Here is a 16553-nt window from a genome sequence, read left to right on the forward strand (position 1 = left end):
TTTGTAGGTTCTGGATATTAGCCCTTTGTCAGATGAGTAGATTGCAAAAATTTTCTCCCATTCTGTAGGCTGCCTGTTCACTCTGATGGTAGTTTCTTTTGCTGTGCAGAAGCTCTTTAGTTTAATTAGATGCCATTCATCAATTTTGGCTTTCGTTGCCATTGCTTTTGGCGTTTTAGACATGAAGTCCTTGCCCATGCCTATGTCCTGAATGGTATTGCCTAGGTTTTCTTCTAGGGTTTTTATGGTTTTAGGTCTAACATTTAAGTCTCTAATGCATTTTGAATTAATTTTTGTATAAGGTGTAAGGAGGGGATCCAGTTTCAACTTTCTACTTATGGCTAGCCAGTTTTCCCAGCACCATTTATTAAATAGGGAATCCTTTCCTCATTTCTTGTTTTTGTCAGATTTGTCAAAGATTCAGATGGTTGTAGATGTGTGGTATTATTTCAGAGGGTCTGTTCTTTTCCATTTGTCTATATCTCTGTTTTGGTACCAGTACCATGCTGTTTTGAAAATCCAGTAATATTTCTATATGACAACAGTGAACAATCTCAAAAGAAACCAAGAAAGCAATCTCATTTATAACAGCTACAAAAATTAAATCCTAGGAATAGACTTAAATAAGTGAAACGTCTTTACAATGAAAACTACAATGCACTGATGAAAGAAATTGACAAGAACACAAAAAATAGAAAGATGTCCCATGTTCGTGGATTGGAATAATTAATATTGTTAAAACGTCCATAGTACTCAAAATGATTTATAGCTTTAGTGCAATCCCTATCAAAATACCAATCACATTCTTCACAGAAATGGAAAAAATGCTGTCCACAAAAAGAGACCAGTTAGCCAAAGCAATCCTGAGTAAAAGGACCAAAGCTGGAAGTACCACATTACCTGGTTTCAAAATATACTGCAAAACACAGAACTGTACTAATTAAAACAAAACAGTACTGGCATAAAAATAGACACAAAGAGCAGTGGAATAGAGAACATAGAAATAAATTAATACAGTTATAGCCAAATCCTTTTTGACAAAAGCTACAAGAACATTTATTGAGGAAAGGGCATTCTCTTCAATAAATAGTGCTGAGAAAACTGGATAGCTACATGCTGAAGAATAAAACTGGACTCCTGTCTCTCACCACATGAAAAAGTTAACCCAAAATGAATTAAAGACTTAAATCTAAGACCTGAGACTATGAAAGTACCACCAAAAAATTGGGGAAGCAGTTTAGGGCATTGGTCTGGGCAAAATTTCTTGAGTAAGGCTTCAAAAACATAGGCAACTGAAGCAAAAATTGACAAATGGGATCACATCAAGCTACAAAGCTTCTGCACAACAAAGGAAACAATCAACAAGTGGAGAGTCAGTCCACAAAATGGGAGAAAGTATTTGCAAACTACCCATCAGACAAAGGATTAATATCCCAGACATATAAGGAACTGAAACAACTCAATAGCAAAAAAGAAATAATCTGACCAAAAAATGGGCAAGAGATCTGAATAGACATTTCTTAAAAGAAGACCTATAAATAGCCAACAGGTATGGAAAAAAAATGCTCAACAGCACCAATTATCAGGGAAATGCAAGTCAAAATTACAATAAGATATTGTCTCACACCAGCTAAAATAGATATTATTAAAAAGACAGAAAATAACAAATGCTGGTGGGAATGTGAAGAAAGGAAAATGCTCTTACACTGTTGGTGGGAATGTAAATTAGTACAACCATTATGAAAACCAGTATGGAGGTTCCTCAAAATCTAAAAATAGAACTACCATATGATCCAGCAATCCCGCTGCTGGGTATATATCCCCCAAAAAGGAAGCTGGTATACCAAAGACATATGTGCACTCCTATGTTTATTGCAGCACTATTCATTATAACCAAGATATGAAATCAACCTAAGTGTTCACTAATATATGAATTTAAAAAATGCGATGTGTATACACACACAATAGAATAGTATTCAACTATGAAAAAAGAGTGAAATTCTGTCATTTGCAGCAAGGTGGATGGAATTGGAGGGCATTTATGTTAAGTGAAATAAGCCAGGCATAGAAAAACAAATATCACATGTTCTCACTCATATGTGGGAACTAAAAGAATTGATCTCATGGAGATAGTGAATAGAATGATGGTTACCATAGGGAAAGGTATGGGGTAGAGGGGATGAAAAGGGATTAGTAATGGACACAAAAATACAGTTAGATAGGAGAAATATATTCTAGTGTTCAATAGCACAATAGGGCAACTATAATTAATAGTTTATTGCCCATTTCAAAATAGCCAGAATATTTGGAATGTTCTCAGCACAAAAAATGATAAATATTTGAAGTGATGAATATACAAATTACACATTGTATGCTTGTATGTGTACTCCATAAATATGTACAACTACTATATATCCATTAAAATTTAAAAATTAAAAAAGAATGCCTACGAATGGATGAGAATTTATCCATAACAAGGTAAGCATTGCAATATTTCAGAACAAAGGGGAAAAAAGAGAAGATCCTATAAGCTTCAAGGGAGAAAAGAATAATATGAAGGGTTAGAAGTGAGAATGGCTTCAGATTTCTTAATAGCCATATATTAAGCTTAAAGATAATAGAGAATTGCTCTCAAAATTATGGAGAAATAATTTCCATATTTGAATTATTTTAATCACCAAACTATCAATCAAGATTGAAGGTTGAATAAGAATTTCAAACACTGTATTTTACACATCCGTTCTCAAAAAGCTTCTGGAAAATGTACTCTATCAAAAACAAGGGAGTAACTGAAGACATGGGCTCAGGTATGAGGAGATCCAGCACAGGATAGAGGTTGAAAAGTGATGGGAGATTTCCGGGATGACAGTTATGCAGGAGGCCTGACTAGCCGACAGTCTAACCCAACTAGAAGGACAATACAAGTCTCCAGGAGGGATGTTTACAAGGTGACTGACCTCCTGGAAAACGGCATTAAGATCCTACTAGAATGTGCTTGGCACATTAAATGTACTTAGCTAAGGTAAAAAGGAAACTTAAAAAAAAGGAAAAACTATAAACAAAGCAATTACTAACGCCATGGAAGAAAAAAGAAAACACAATAGTGTATTAGAATGTTCAACTGTGAATAATGTTTGTACGGTTTTAATTATATAATGTGTAAGTATACAAACACTAAATACGGATTTACCACAACATTATCTTAATTTGGAGAGATGCAGAGAGGATTGTAGAGGCCTAAACATGCTCCAAAGATGCAACCCCCACAATATGAAGACAGCATGTATTTGAATAATTATCCTCTGTAATGATGAAATTTCCAGAGAGAAATGAGAAGGTACAAGATTGTATTCCTTGGTAGTTTAAGCCCATAAATAAAACAAAACAAAAAGCTCCCAATGAATTCGCCTTATCTTTCTCACCCCATGAATTAAAAATCTAAGGATGTTAGTCTTTCTTAGTTTATGCAGCGCTCAGTCCTAGCCAGAGGGGTCCCTGTTCACTTGATTAGAGGTACAGTTCCATCCACAGCCGCAGCTGGGATCTGTGGGATTTTTTTCAGGACTCTAGAAATTAAATCCGTTTCAGTTCAAGTCTCTAATATGTGCCTCACTTTTAAGAGTCTAAATAGTTAACAATCCATGAGATTATCACAGTTCTAGCTTCACACTTACAAAGGTGCAAAATTAAGTGGGCTACAGATCCAAAATCAGTGATGCCAGGCAAAACAGTGTTTCTAGTACTCCTCTTTTTAGGATTGTCAAACACCAGAGCAGAAGCTCAACGAATCAGAATGAAGAAGAAAATCTTGGTTTTACCTTCACCTTTTCAAGGTGTCAATCGATGTATGTTAATTTTGTGGAATAATAACCTAAATCTTAAAATCAATTTGAGAGGAATTTCCCAGAAAGATGTTAACATTGGCCTATGTACTTAGTGGCTGTTTGCATCCTGGCTCCTCTAGCAGAGGAGACATCTGAGACACTCTTTCTGCAAAAACATAGATGTGTCTCCTTAGTCTCTGTGTTTATTTCAGGTTGACAGTCTCCTCAGTAGAATCCTGAACTGTGGCTTCTGCTGATGCTTCTGAAGCTTCTGTCCCTGAGACCTATTGAGGAGAAACACTCTTTTCATGTGCTTCACGGTGCTATATTTCCTTTGCTTTGGGATATGGCAGGTCACGTTTGTAGCATTTCTTCTTGCTGCATTGTTTTCTGCAATTGTAGGATCAACTTCTAGTGTTTTCTTTCTCTCTGCTCTTCTTTTGCTCTGTCCAGGAAGACTCAGATGAATTGGGGGACCGGCCTGCTAAGCACCTTTCCTATTCTTTTTTCAAAATTCCCAGCCATTGTGCCAACATATTGAGATTTTTTAGGGACCCTGGCTAAGTTCGCAACCAATGGAGAAATAAAACAGAGAGCAGAGACAGCACCCAAATCATCCTTCTTACTGACAAAGACTAAGCTGGAGACACAACTGTATGCATTCACTAAGGCCACTGTAACAAAGTACCACCAGCTAGGTGGCATAAAATAACAGAAATTTGTGTCACATTTCTGCAGGCCAGAAGTCCAAAATCAAGCTGTCATTAGGGCCATGCTTCCTCTGAGACATGTATGGGAGATCATCCCTTGCCCCTTCTAGCTTCTGGTGTTTGCTGGCAATCTTTGGCATCCTTGGGTTGTAGATGCCTCACTCCAATCTCTGCCCCTGGTGTCACATGGCTGTTTTCTCTCTGTGTGTCTCATCTTCTTCTTATGAAGACACTAGGAATAATGGCTTAGAGACCATCCACTCAAAGACCCTTTCAAATAAGGTCACATTCATAGGTACTGGGGTTAGGACATCAAAATGAATTTTTGGGATACACAATTCAACCTTAACAATAACTCAGGGTGAGAGACTGATGGACTTGCTCCTGAACCTCAAAATTAGGCAAATTTACCTGCTCACTTACAGTGTTCTACTTTGGGGAAGTCTCCCTATGACAAGTAAAACTTAAGGCACAGACAGCAGAGAGGAGCTCTCACTCCCCGGGGTAAGTCGACTCCCAGCCAGGAAAAATAGCTCGGCATGCCTGTTCTTTCAAAACAGACTAGTTCAAGCCACTTTTGTGTTCCACGGAGATGTGAGTAAAAAGTGGAAGAAGACAAGGAGAGTCATACATCTACATGAGAGGAAACATCGGGGATAAAGAGGAAGCCTTCCCTCAACACAAATGTCAAAAAGAAATTTTGAAAGAAAAGCCACAAAATGTAAAATAGTAATTCCATAAGAATAACTTGACTTTAAAACTCCTCATTATATTAACAAGATTAGGAAATCATGAATGAATTTCTGATCTTGTATGAGTAAGACTCAAAACTTAACATTTTATTCTTGACTTTGATAATAAGATTGTAAAATACATGTATTATATCTATATATATGGTAAAATATATGTTATTTTTTAAACTGAAATATTACCACTATAATAATTACAACGTTGGGTATATACCTTTTAACAGGATCCTAGAGAATGTAAAAATAAACAAAACACAGTTCTTACTTTATATAAATAAAAACAAAGGAATAAAGAATAAAAACAAAAAGTCCAAGATGTAATAAGGATGCATAAAAAGCATACATTACAAACAAGATGATTAAACACATTTGTCATATTATTAAATTTAAAAGATTTTAAAATGTCATTAGGTATCCAAGATTCTCTGTTAATTAAAGATCAAAATAATGATGGCCAAAGATTTATCAACTAATATAGCAAAAAAGAAAACAGGGGTAACAATATTTTGTAAGACAAAATCATTAATGGAAAGAGTAAATATATAGATTAATAAAAGGTGGAATCAACAACGATATATTCATTTCAACTTTCACTGGATAACAATGGGGAAAGACATATATAGAGAAACTTTACAAATAAGAGAGAAACTAACAGAAATAATAACTTAATCTTTCAATTTCCCCAGAACTTTCTTATTATCTCTTACTCTAAAATAAGAGCATGCAGAATCTGAACAATACAATTAATGAAGTTGAACTTATAATTATATATGAAATAAAATAAACTACGCATCCTTTTCATGTGTTCATGGAACACTTCCAAAAGTTGATCATATGTTCATTTACATGCATGCACACACAGTCCTGAAAAACGAACCACATTTTCTGAATGCCAGGAATCTGTTGCATTGCTGAAAGTATGCTTTAAATATTGAAATATAATACATTGGAATTCTAAAATTAAAAGGATTGAGAACATTTGAAGTCTAGTTACTATTAACTAGAAATGAATAATAAAATGGAAAACAAAACTAAACTTTTTCCAAATATTTAAAAAGAAATACTTTTCACAACAGTACTTGCTCAAATTATTACAGTCTGGGTTAAAAATAATGAATATGAACCTGTTTGGAAAAAAATTGAATGGCATCAACTCATATCAGAAGCAAATTCATAGTTCTACAAGAATAGAAGAAAACAAAATATTGAACTCAAGGTGGGAGAAAAAGAGCAATGAACTAAAACTAAACAAACAAAATCAACATACTCCAGAGAAGATTATTATTCTAAGGCTGAAAATAATGGAGCCATGACAGTAATTCCAGGCAATCACATCTAGTCACTAAAAGTGATTATGGGTCTAAAATGGGGACAGTGGGACTGACAAGTGATTTTATGTACTGTTCCTCTTTATTACCATTTTATAAGATTCTGATGTGTGAACTCTGAGGGTATATTCATATAGTCAGGAAATGGCTTCTGGAGCAATTGAAAGAATGACTCATTTGGGTAACGGTAGATACGGAAACATGTAAATTAGTAAATGTAAGAAGGCCGGTGCAAATTCTGCATAGAATAGTTTAAGTCTCACTGATGTTGAAAAGAAAAAGCATTTGCAAATGAAAGGCTTTGCATGTTAAAAAAATAAAAAATAAAAAAAGTAGTACATTTTCAAGGTAGATGTAGTGGTTTCTGAGATAGATACCAACATTTCTGGTGGTTCACCTAGCCATCATCTACAGCAGGATACCTGATCCAGGAATCTGTTGCATTGCTGAAGGTACACTTTATTTTTAAAAATTACTTATTTATTTTTATTTTTCGAGATGGAGTTTCACTCTGTTGCCCAGACTAGAGTGTAATGGTGCAATCTTGGCTCACTGCAACCTCCACCTCCTGAGTTCAAGCGATTCTCCTGCCTCAGCCTCCCAAGTAGCTGGGATTACAGGCATGTGCCACTACGCCCGGCTAATTTTTTGTATTTAGCAGAGATGGGCTTCACTATGTTGGTCAGGCTGGTCTCAGACTCCTGACCTCAGGTGATCCACCTGCCTTGGCCTCCCAAAGTGCTGGTATTATAGGCATGAGCCACTGTGCCCGGCCTGAAGGTATACTTTAAATATTGAAATGTAATGCATTTGAATTCTAAAATTAAAAAGACTGGGATCAGTTTGAAGGCAAGAGGAATTATCATTGTTTTATGTTTAGATTCCTAGTGATTAGCACTCTAAATGTGTGCTACAAGTAATTACTGAGTGAAGGCCTCTTCAACATGTGTTGCCTTATTTCTCAAGCAAAGGAATCAATGAAAATAGAGAGAAAAGCCAGTTACAATACAGAACTTCCTTGATGAGGAAGGCGCCCTAGTGATCTTTCTGAGGTAATGAAAATAGTCTATTTCTTGGTTACTGGGTATGTTCCTAGCTAAAAATTACTCTAGCTGCATACTAAAAATTTGTAGATTTTACTGTTGTAAATTATACATCAAAAACCAAGACCAAACCCACACGGGAAAAGCTGAGTGTTCCAGAAGCAGCTTGTTCTTTGGAATGTTTGATCAACTTTTGCTTTTGTTTCTTTTCTGCTATTAAGCAAAGCAACTTAAGTTTGATTCAGTTTGGGTGTAGAATGTAGTACCTACAGTGAAATTTCTTAGTATAGTTGTCTGTTTCCAAATAGTATATAATTGTTACCACTGGCAATTTTGATAGAAAGCAAAGGGTAAATATTCAAAGCTATACTTACTTTGTCAACTTTCAAATTATTCCCTGCACAAGAACCAAACTATGTGATGAAAAAAAGATTAAAAATTAATCTAATCAAATTTCTAATTTTAGTTGTGCCTCTAGAATTCCCACAATACTAGCTGCATTCTTGGGTCATATTGGTGAGCAGAGTCTAAAGAGCACAATTAAGGCTGTTCAAATGACTAGAATAGGTTGATAATTTTCTTCTTTGGAGATAGCTACTTTAGTCTCTCTCTCATGTGTTAGTACACCTCAATTCAACTTCATTCTCTGAAAAAGATGAAAACAGAGCCACCATTTATTTGCAGACAGCTCAGATTTTTCACCCATTTCTAGTATTTTAGGTCCAGTTATCATTTCGTGGCATTAATGTCATCTCAGAAACATTTTTCCCATGGTCAAGTTGGGTTTCAAAGATCATACATTTATCATGTCTTGGAAATTGACAAATGTGTTTAGTTGTGGATGTGTTTAACTGTCTGTGCCCTTGACTCAGCCCTTTCATATGGTGTTTTCACTGAAACACAGGACTCAACTGAGTTGTGTACCAGCACAGGGTATCTGTTGAGGTCATTTTTAAACCACAGACCTGATGCTGCTGAAAGGCAAATTTTCTAATTTTTGAGTGGCTGTGTTGGGGAAAGTGGGAGGACAGGCATGGTACAAAATAATTTCTTAAAAATCAAATAATAAAGACAATCTTTGACTATTTAATCAAATCTTTTCATTTTAGACATCATTTATTCAGTAAGTATAACAAGACAACTTTGAAGTTTATTACCTCAAACTGTGAACAAAAAATTTGCCAGTACAGTTAAACACATATGAATGTAATTGTGGCATTAACCTGCTACTTTGTGAAGGTAAAAGCATTTCTTTTTCCCAAGAAGTTTAATGTGCTTCATGCCCTAGGTATTTGCTCCTTAACAATTCACTGACTCATTTATTCTACCTTGCTCAAACTCAAAACTCATCTATACTTCTTGCCATCTGAATCTGTTTGAATAACCTTATGAGAGAGTTTTCTAATTCTCCAAAGAGCTGAACATTAACCAATTAATTCATCATTTTCTTTACAGATCAAATAATGGGCCCGGACTGTCTCTCAAAGAAGGAAGTATTCAAACTGTTTCCATCAAGGATATTAGAGAAGTTCTATCTACCTTGGGAAAGCTGTTAGAATCAATGTTCAAGAGCTGGGTACTATTTAGGGCTAAAATAACCAGCCAATGACTGCAGGGTTCATGCCCCAGGCTCTTCTGGGTGTTTCGACTTCCATTATCTCTAATCCCTGGAACGGTGTGGTAAGGTTGGTATTACTATCCCTGTTCTACAAATGAGGTCACAGAGATTCAGAGAGGTTCATTGAACTGGTGAATTGTTTATCAATGATACAAAACTAGGTCAGTCTGATTGCAGGGCTTATACTGTTTTCATTACACTTATACTGGATGCTGGAAGGATTCTGAGAAATGACAATGGGGTGAAAGGGCTTAGCTTTCCATTATTTTGTTATGCTCTTTTATGATGTGGTTAAAGGAAAAAGCAAGAGTGGCTTGCATCTAAAGATTTCCTCTCTCTCACCCAGAGCCTGCTCCCCTGTGTCCTCCCTAGCCTCCAATTCCATGAGACTCCTGTATGTTAGGATGGGAGACATCCTAGTTTCTAGCATCATCAGCTTTTTGAGCTGCAACAAGGGTCAGGTATTACCCAACATACAACCCAGTGTCTGCATGGGAGCAGGTTTCTAAGGATACAAAGGGCCCATGGTACCTTTCTAGAGGAATCCACGCAGCACATCACTCTGCACCTTCTCTCATGAGCTCAGCCCACACCCTCTTTGTCAACTGTCTCACTAGACCTGCATGTGTCTTAGTTGGGATGGCTTAGTTTTCTCCCTCACAGAGGGGAGTAATTGGGCTCAGTTGATAATAAATCATCATAACCCACATTTTAGGTGACACGGAAGAGATGTTAGCACGGCTTTCGGGCACCACAGTTCCAAGGTTCTAATGCTCTCTCTCCTCATGGCAGATCAGATAACATAGAATTTAATCAAACAAACCAAAACAAACAACAACAACAACAAAATTTCCCAAGACAATGGAAACAACTTATGATATTGTTTGCAAAGCAAAAAGGATTCATCTTCAAACAGTATGGAAAGAACCCACCAACTCTTGAGTCAGTCAAGCCAGTCTATATTTGAATCCATCCTCTCCATTTACTGTTTTATAATATCAGTAAGTCATTTAGCAGTTCTGAGTCTTTGTTCTCTGTTATGTGGGATAATAATTTTGACCTCAGAAAGTTGTTGTGAGAAAAAATGAGATCTATACTTCAAGCAGCTAACATGATACCTGGCAGTAAGCCCGTGGTAATAGTGGTTCTTCCTTTCCTCCCTCTCTTGTTGAGTCCACTGATTTTTCTAGGAAAAGATTATTTTAGAAGGTAAAAGCGTCTTTTCTTCCCATTCATTTAGGGGCATCAAATAGCCCTTGACTTTTAAGACTCTTGAAATTGTTTATTTCATATGAATTTTTAAAAATAGCTTACTTAGCAATTCAGGAAACACAATTACAAAAAGTGAATCTAGGCTCTACCATGACTGTAGTGGAAAAAAAGAATAGAATGAAAAAACAAAACAGAAAGAGACAAGGAGAATGTGGTGTACATCGTTTATAAACAGGAACACTTCCAACGCACAAACTCCAGGCACCTCGTTACTTTGTGAACTGTATATTCTTCCCAAGTATGAGGGAGCTTAAGTTAATGATGTGATCCATTCAACGCATTATATTTTATTTATGTTTTCTTCTACAGTGAAATGAATAGTCAAAAACAATGACCTGCTTATTCTGTGAAGAAGAGGAAAAGGAAGAGGGGTGTGTGTGTATGTGTGTGTGTGTGTGTGTGTGTGTGTGAATTTTCCCCACGCTTTAGGAGTTAAGGTGATTTTTAACCAGTTCCACCACAGGTTTATTTTTAAAACCCCTTAATGATGTTTAGAAAACAAAGCCTAATACTAAGGACAGCAAATGGCAAAAACACTGTGAGCCTCTCTGTAGAGGACCAACCCTGTTCCCCTCCTGCTCCGGTCTGATTACCTCTGGGGAATGTGCTGAGTACCTCTGGGGAATGGGGAATTGGAACGAATCCCCCTCAGTGCAGAAGAAGAGAGGTTGAAAAGTTTAGGACGTGGAAAATATGTGGAATTTGCTCTTGAATAATGATTTGTAGTTTTCTTTTGCAATAAATATGACCAATGACCCAGATAGGAGGATGGCAATTATTTAATGAATCAAGCTTCAGAAACTTAAAAACATTTCATGATAAAAATGAGAGCAATAATAGCAGGAAGCCAGGTTAAGTAAACAAGTAGAATGCTTCATGTATCTGTAGATGTACATTTGCGAATTCCAAAGCTATGACTGTAAAAGGGATTATTCTAATGATACCAGTGTTCTCAGTTTCCATTGCTCATTGAATTGATTCTTCTGAATTTGCAGATAATGTTCTATGTTGACTTTCTGCACCCATTGGGGAGTCAGTTAGCTGGGACAATGTGCCACCTGTGTAGGACTGTGACTTAGCAGGCCCCTGGCTCTGACAATCATTTACCTTTATGCAAGGCGCTTTTGCCCTACAGTCTCATGTGTCTCAAAGTAAATCATTTCCAAATCTGTTATAGCCAGCATAGAACCCTCTTTTTGTGTTCAGTTATACATTTAAAATCTGCCCTCTGTATGAAGTTTTCATTGACTAGAGACCATTCCTCTAATTTGTGAAGTGGGATATGTTTTTAAATTTCAGAGAACAGGAAGATGAATTGTTTTTAATGGGGGTTTTTTAATAGGCAAAGCTGTGTATGCACAAATGCTGGCTAGTGTAGGGCTATGATCTTCATGGAGCCACCAATGCAAATGTTTTTATCTTTTAAAGGGAGAGTAGATAGCTATTTACCCTGCGATACATGGTGCCACCAGATTGGTAACTTCGGGAAAGCTGCAGCTTTTCTTTCTCATAAAACAAAGGATTGAATTAGATGATATTTAAGAGCCCTTCCAGCCCTAAGACATTGTGAGCGCAAAAAGTTTTCAAGGTCAAGAAAACATTTTAGAAAGCAGAGAGCTATTTAGATGTTAAAAGAAACAAAAAAGAAAAGAAAACAACCCCCTACGGTTTCAACATTTTTACCTTCCTCTCTGGTTTCTGAGTAAATCATGGTAGGTAGGAAATTAACCTGAGTAATTTCATGGCTGGATCTATAGTTATCCCTTTCCTCCATGCCAATGTTCCCCAAATATTAGGGTGCAGAAGGATCACCTGAGAAGCTTGTTAAAAAGGTAATTGCAAGGGTCACAATTCTAGAGTCTGATTAGGTAGATTGAGGATGGGGCCCAGGAATCTGCCTTTTAAAGACATCCCAGGAGATTCTGATGAAGGAATGATGCATCATAAATCAATAAAAGTTATAGGCTGGGCGTGGTGGCTCAGGCCTGTAATCCCAGCCCTTTTGGAGGCTGAGGTGGGCAGATCAAGAGTTCAGGAGTTCGAGACCATCCTGACCAACATGGTGAAACCCCGTCTCTACTAAAAATACAAAAATTAGCTGGGCGTGGTGGCGCACGCCTGTAATCCCAGCTACTCAGGAGGCTGAGGCAGGAGAATCGGTTGAACCCAGGAGGCAGAGGTTGCAGTGAGCCGAGATCGTGCCATTGCACTCCAGCCTGGGTGACAGAGAGAGACTCAGTCTTGAAAAAAAAAAAAAAAGTTATAATATTCTTAAGAGGGAGGAGAAGTCTTTCTGGGGGTTATCCAGCTAGTGGGGAGGGAGGAGAGTCTTTTAATAGCCTATCCCTGCTTAGGGAGGCTCCCCAACTGACACTGCAGGTGGGAAATGTGTAATGTTCCTCATGTGGGTTGTGATTGAATCACTGCCAAATGCTACTGGTCAGTTTAACCTGAAAGCACCAAACAAACCAACTTATTGAAAAAAACATACTACTTGAGAGGAAAACAGCTCTTGTATCCAACCAATTAGAAAGTAGGGGAATTCATTGGAGGAGCCTCAGGATGGGAAGGAATTTTTATTTAATTTCTCAAATATGTCAGGTGCTTATGTAACACGTTGTCTTCTTTAATCCTTACAACAATCCATGAGCAAAGAATTAGTCTTATTTTGCAAACAAAGAACCTGAGGCTGGTGGACCCAGCAGTTCTCAGCCTCAATGCACATTAGAATCACCCGGGAGAGGCTAGGGGAACTTTGAAAAGTTATCTATGCCTGCCCAGAGATTGCAACATTACTGGTTGGGCATCGGCACCTTTAAAAGTGTACCGGAAATGCTAATATACAGCCAGGGGTGAGTGCCACTGGTATTAGCCAAAGCTCACAGGATTAAAATGATTCCCAAATCACAATGTACCTCTTTTGACTTATTCTAGGAGAAACTCATGGTCTAGCCGAACCTCTGAGGAGGGATTGTTTTATGAAGATCTGACTTTATTAAAAATGTGCTCAGGTCATAGAAATAAAATCTTAGAGGAAAGTTTTGCATACTATAACATATTATTTGGTCATTCCTATAATCTGAGAGGTTTGTGATCCTCCTTATAGTGAGGAAATTGAGGTCTCGTGAGTTTGTATCTTTCTCATGCTCTCAGGGACAAAAGTTGGAATTAAACACAGGATATCAGAGTCTTTGGAGGGTAGCAAACTCTTTGGACTATACCACTATTCTTACCATAGATGTTATCTCAGCTGATCTTTAACTTTTAAGTCACTATGCTTTTATTGCCCCAAGTAGTAAAGAACTATCTAGTTTCAAAGACCTTCTGAAAAAATGAAATCTTTAATATATTGAACCCATGGCAAGGTCATTTAACCTCCTGAAAGTCTTAGTTTCATGATTGTTAAACATAAACAATAACATCAAACATATTTATGGATGTCATGGTGATAAATAAATATATTTCAAATGCTTTTGGAAAAAAATTCTGCTTTACAAAAGAAAAAAAAGGCCTTTCACTTAGAACACATTAATGGTATAGAAATACTTTAATATTGATATTAAAATATATAATTAACTTACCAGTTTCTCAGTACTTTATTTAAAAATTCATACTTTTATTTTAAAATTTATACTTTATTTTAAAATTAGCACCAGCTTTCATTTTTGTAACATGATGCAATTTTTTTTTTGATAAGTGTCTAGTGTCATTTTAATACATTTAATCCTATTGTAATTGCATCTATTTAGGGGAAGGGTGAGTAAAGTTTTCAGGTAGGTGACAGGTGAGATAAGGCATTCCAAGTAGAAGGAATGACATATTAAGAAGTGGAATTAGTACTGTGTGATGAGAATGTCAAATGTGTTTGGGTGAGATGTAGGATGTGAAGCTGGAAAGGTGAGCTGGAACAGATCATTAAGGACAACTTATGCCAAAGACTTTTTCTTCTAGATCTGCAATGTCCGTTACAGTAGCCACCAGCAACTGGTAGCTATTGAGCACTGGAAATGTGGTTAGTCCAAATTAAAATATGCTGGAAGGGTCAAATACACATTGTTTTTCAAAGACTCATGTGAAAAAAGTAAAATATCTAATTAATAATTTTATATTGATTATGTGTTGAAAAATAATATTTTGACTATGTTAGAGTAAATAAAATATATTATTAATAATAATTATAACTGTTCCTTAGCTACTTGCAAATTTAAAATTACACATGTGACTTGCATGGTATTACTATTGGCCAGGGCTGTTGTGAATCGGGTGTCAGCAAAGCACAATCTACAGGTCAGTATTATGTTTTGTTAAGGCCAATGGGAAAAGAAAGATTTTTCACATATGCTTGAAGAAGGAAGAGAAGGAGAAGCAGCAGCAGCATAGGAGACTGCATATGGTGCTTTACTATGTACTATTTGGCTCTTTATAATGAAAGTTTGCTGGCCTCTGCTCTAAGGTCTCGCTACTGTCACTGCAGTCCACAAAACAGCAGCACTGGCATCACCTAGGAACTTGCTGGAGACGCAGAACCTCAAGCTCTAACCTAGACCTACTGAATCAGAATCTGCATTTCAATAGGATCCCCAGGTGATTCATACATATTAAAATGTAAGAGGCACTAGTCTAGACGATAATCATTGAAAGATATTACAAGCAGGAGAATGATGGGTTTAGTCTCCTATAAGAAAACTCTTTCTTTACACTTAGAATAAGTCAAATTTTCTAAGTAGTTTATAATATTTTTAGTGAAAGAATGGATAAATATTAGGTTGAAAAGATAATCTTGAAAAACCATCTTCTGAATTGACAGTGTCTGAGGTGAATTCAACTCTATATTTAAAAAATCAAGGCATGTGTTTTGATCTGGTTCAATGACTTTTAAACTTTTTTTAACTATGAAGCACAGAAAATATATTCATATATTTTACTTTGATATCCAGGACACATACAGGCATATTCAACTGAAATAAAAGTTTTACAAAACAGTATTTACCTTTACTAGAGACATGCTGCCATATATCCCATCTTATCCTAGCCCCTTCCATTCTGTTACATTCAATGCTATTTCTAGCCATGATGGAGTGTCTGGTACTGACTTAGCCTTTCCGCTATAAGTAATCATGGAATTCAATGAAATATATTAGGTAACTGTTTTTAGGCAGCTAGATCTTAGAGAAGAAAGTTTATTAGATACACCCCACATGGAACGCTTATACATTGCAGGTGCGAATGTAAATTAGTTCAGCCATTGTGAAAAGCAGTGTGATGATTCCTCAAATAACTTAAAACAGAACTACCATTTGACCCAATATTCCCATTATTGAGAATATACCCAAACAAATATAAACTGTTTTACCGTAAAGACACATGCACATGTATGTGTATGTTCATTGCAGCACTGTTCACAATAGCAAAGATGTAGACTCAACCTAAATACCCATCAACAGTAGACTGGATAAAGAAAATGTGGTACATGTACACCATGGAATACTACACAGCCATAAAAAAGAACAAGATTATGTCCTTTGTAGCAGCATGGATAGAGCTGGAGGCCATGATCCTAAGAAAACTAACACAGGAACAGAAAATCAAATACCAAGAACAGAAAACCAAATACCACATGTTCTCACTTGTAAGTGGGAGCTAAACAAGAACACATGGATACGAGGAGGGGAACAAAAGACACTGGTGCCTACTTGATGGTGGAGGATGGGAGGAGGGAGAGGATCAGAAAAAATACGTATCAAGTACTATGCCTATTACCTGGGTAATGAAATTATCTGTACACTAAACCCCCATGACATGCAGTTTACCTATATAATAAACCTGCACATGTACCCCTGAACCTAAAATAAAAGTTAAAAAAAAATGAAGACAAAAATGAAATCCATAGCATTGATAGTTCATAACAGGTTTAAATATAATATTCCTTTAAGTATTATAATTGTTATATTGTATATGGTTTGTCTGTTTAAAGTGTCTAAAGTAGTCCAAAGAATCAGTCCTGTTAAA

This window comes from Macaca mulatta, chromosome 17 (assembly GCF_049350105.2).
Source record: "Macaca mulatta isolate MMU2019108-1 chromosome 17, T2T-MMU8v2.0, whole genome shotgun sequence".
NCBI classification, from domain to species: Eukaryota; Metazoa; Chordata; class Mammalia; order Primates; family Cercopithecidae; genus Macaca; species Macaca mulatta.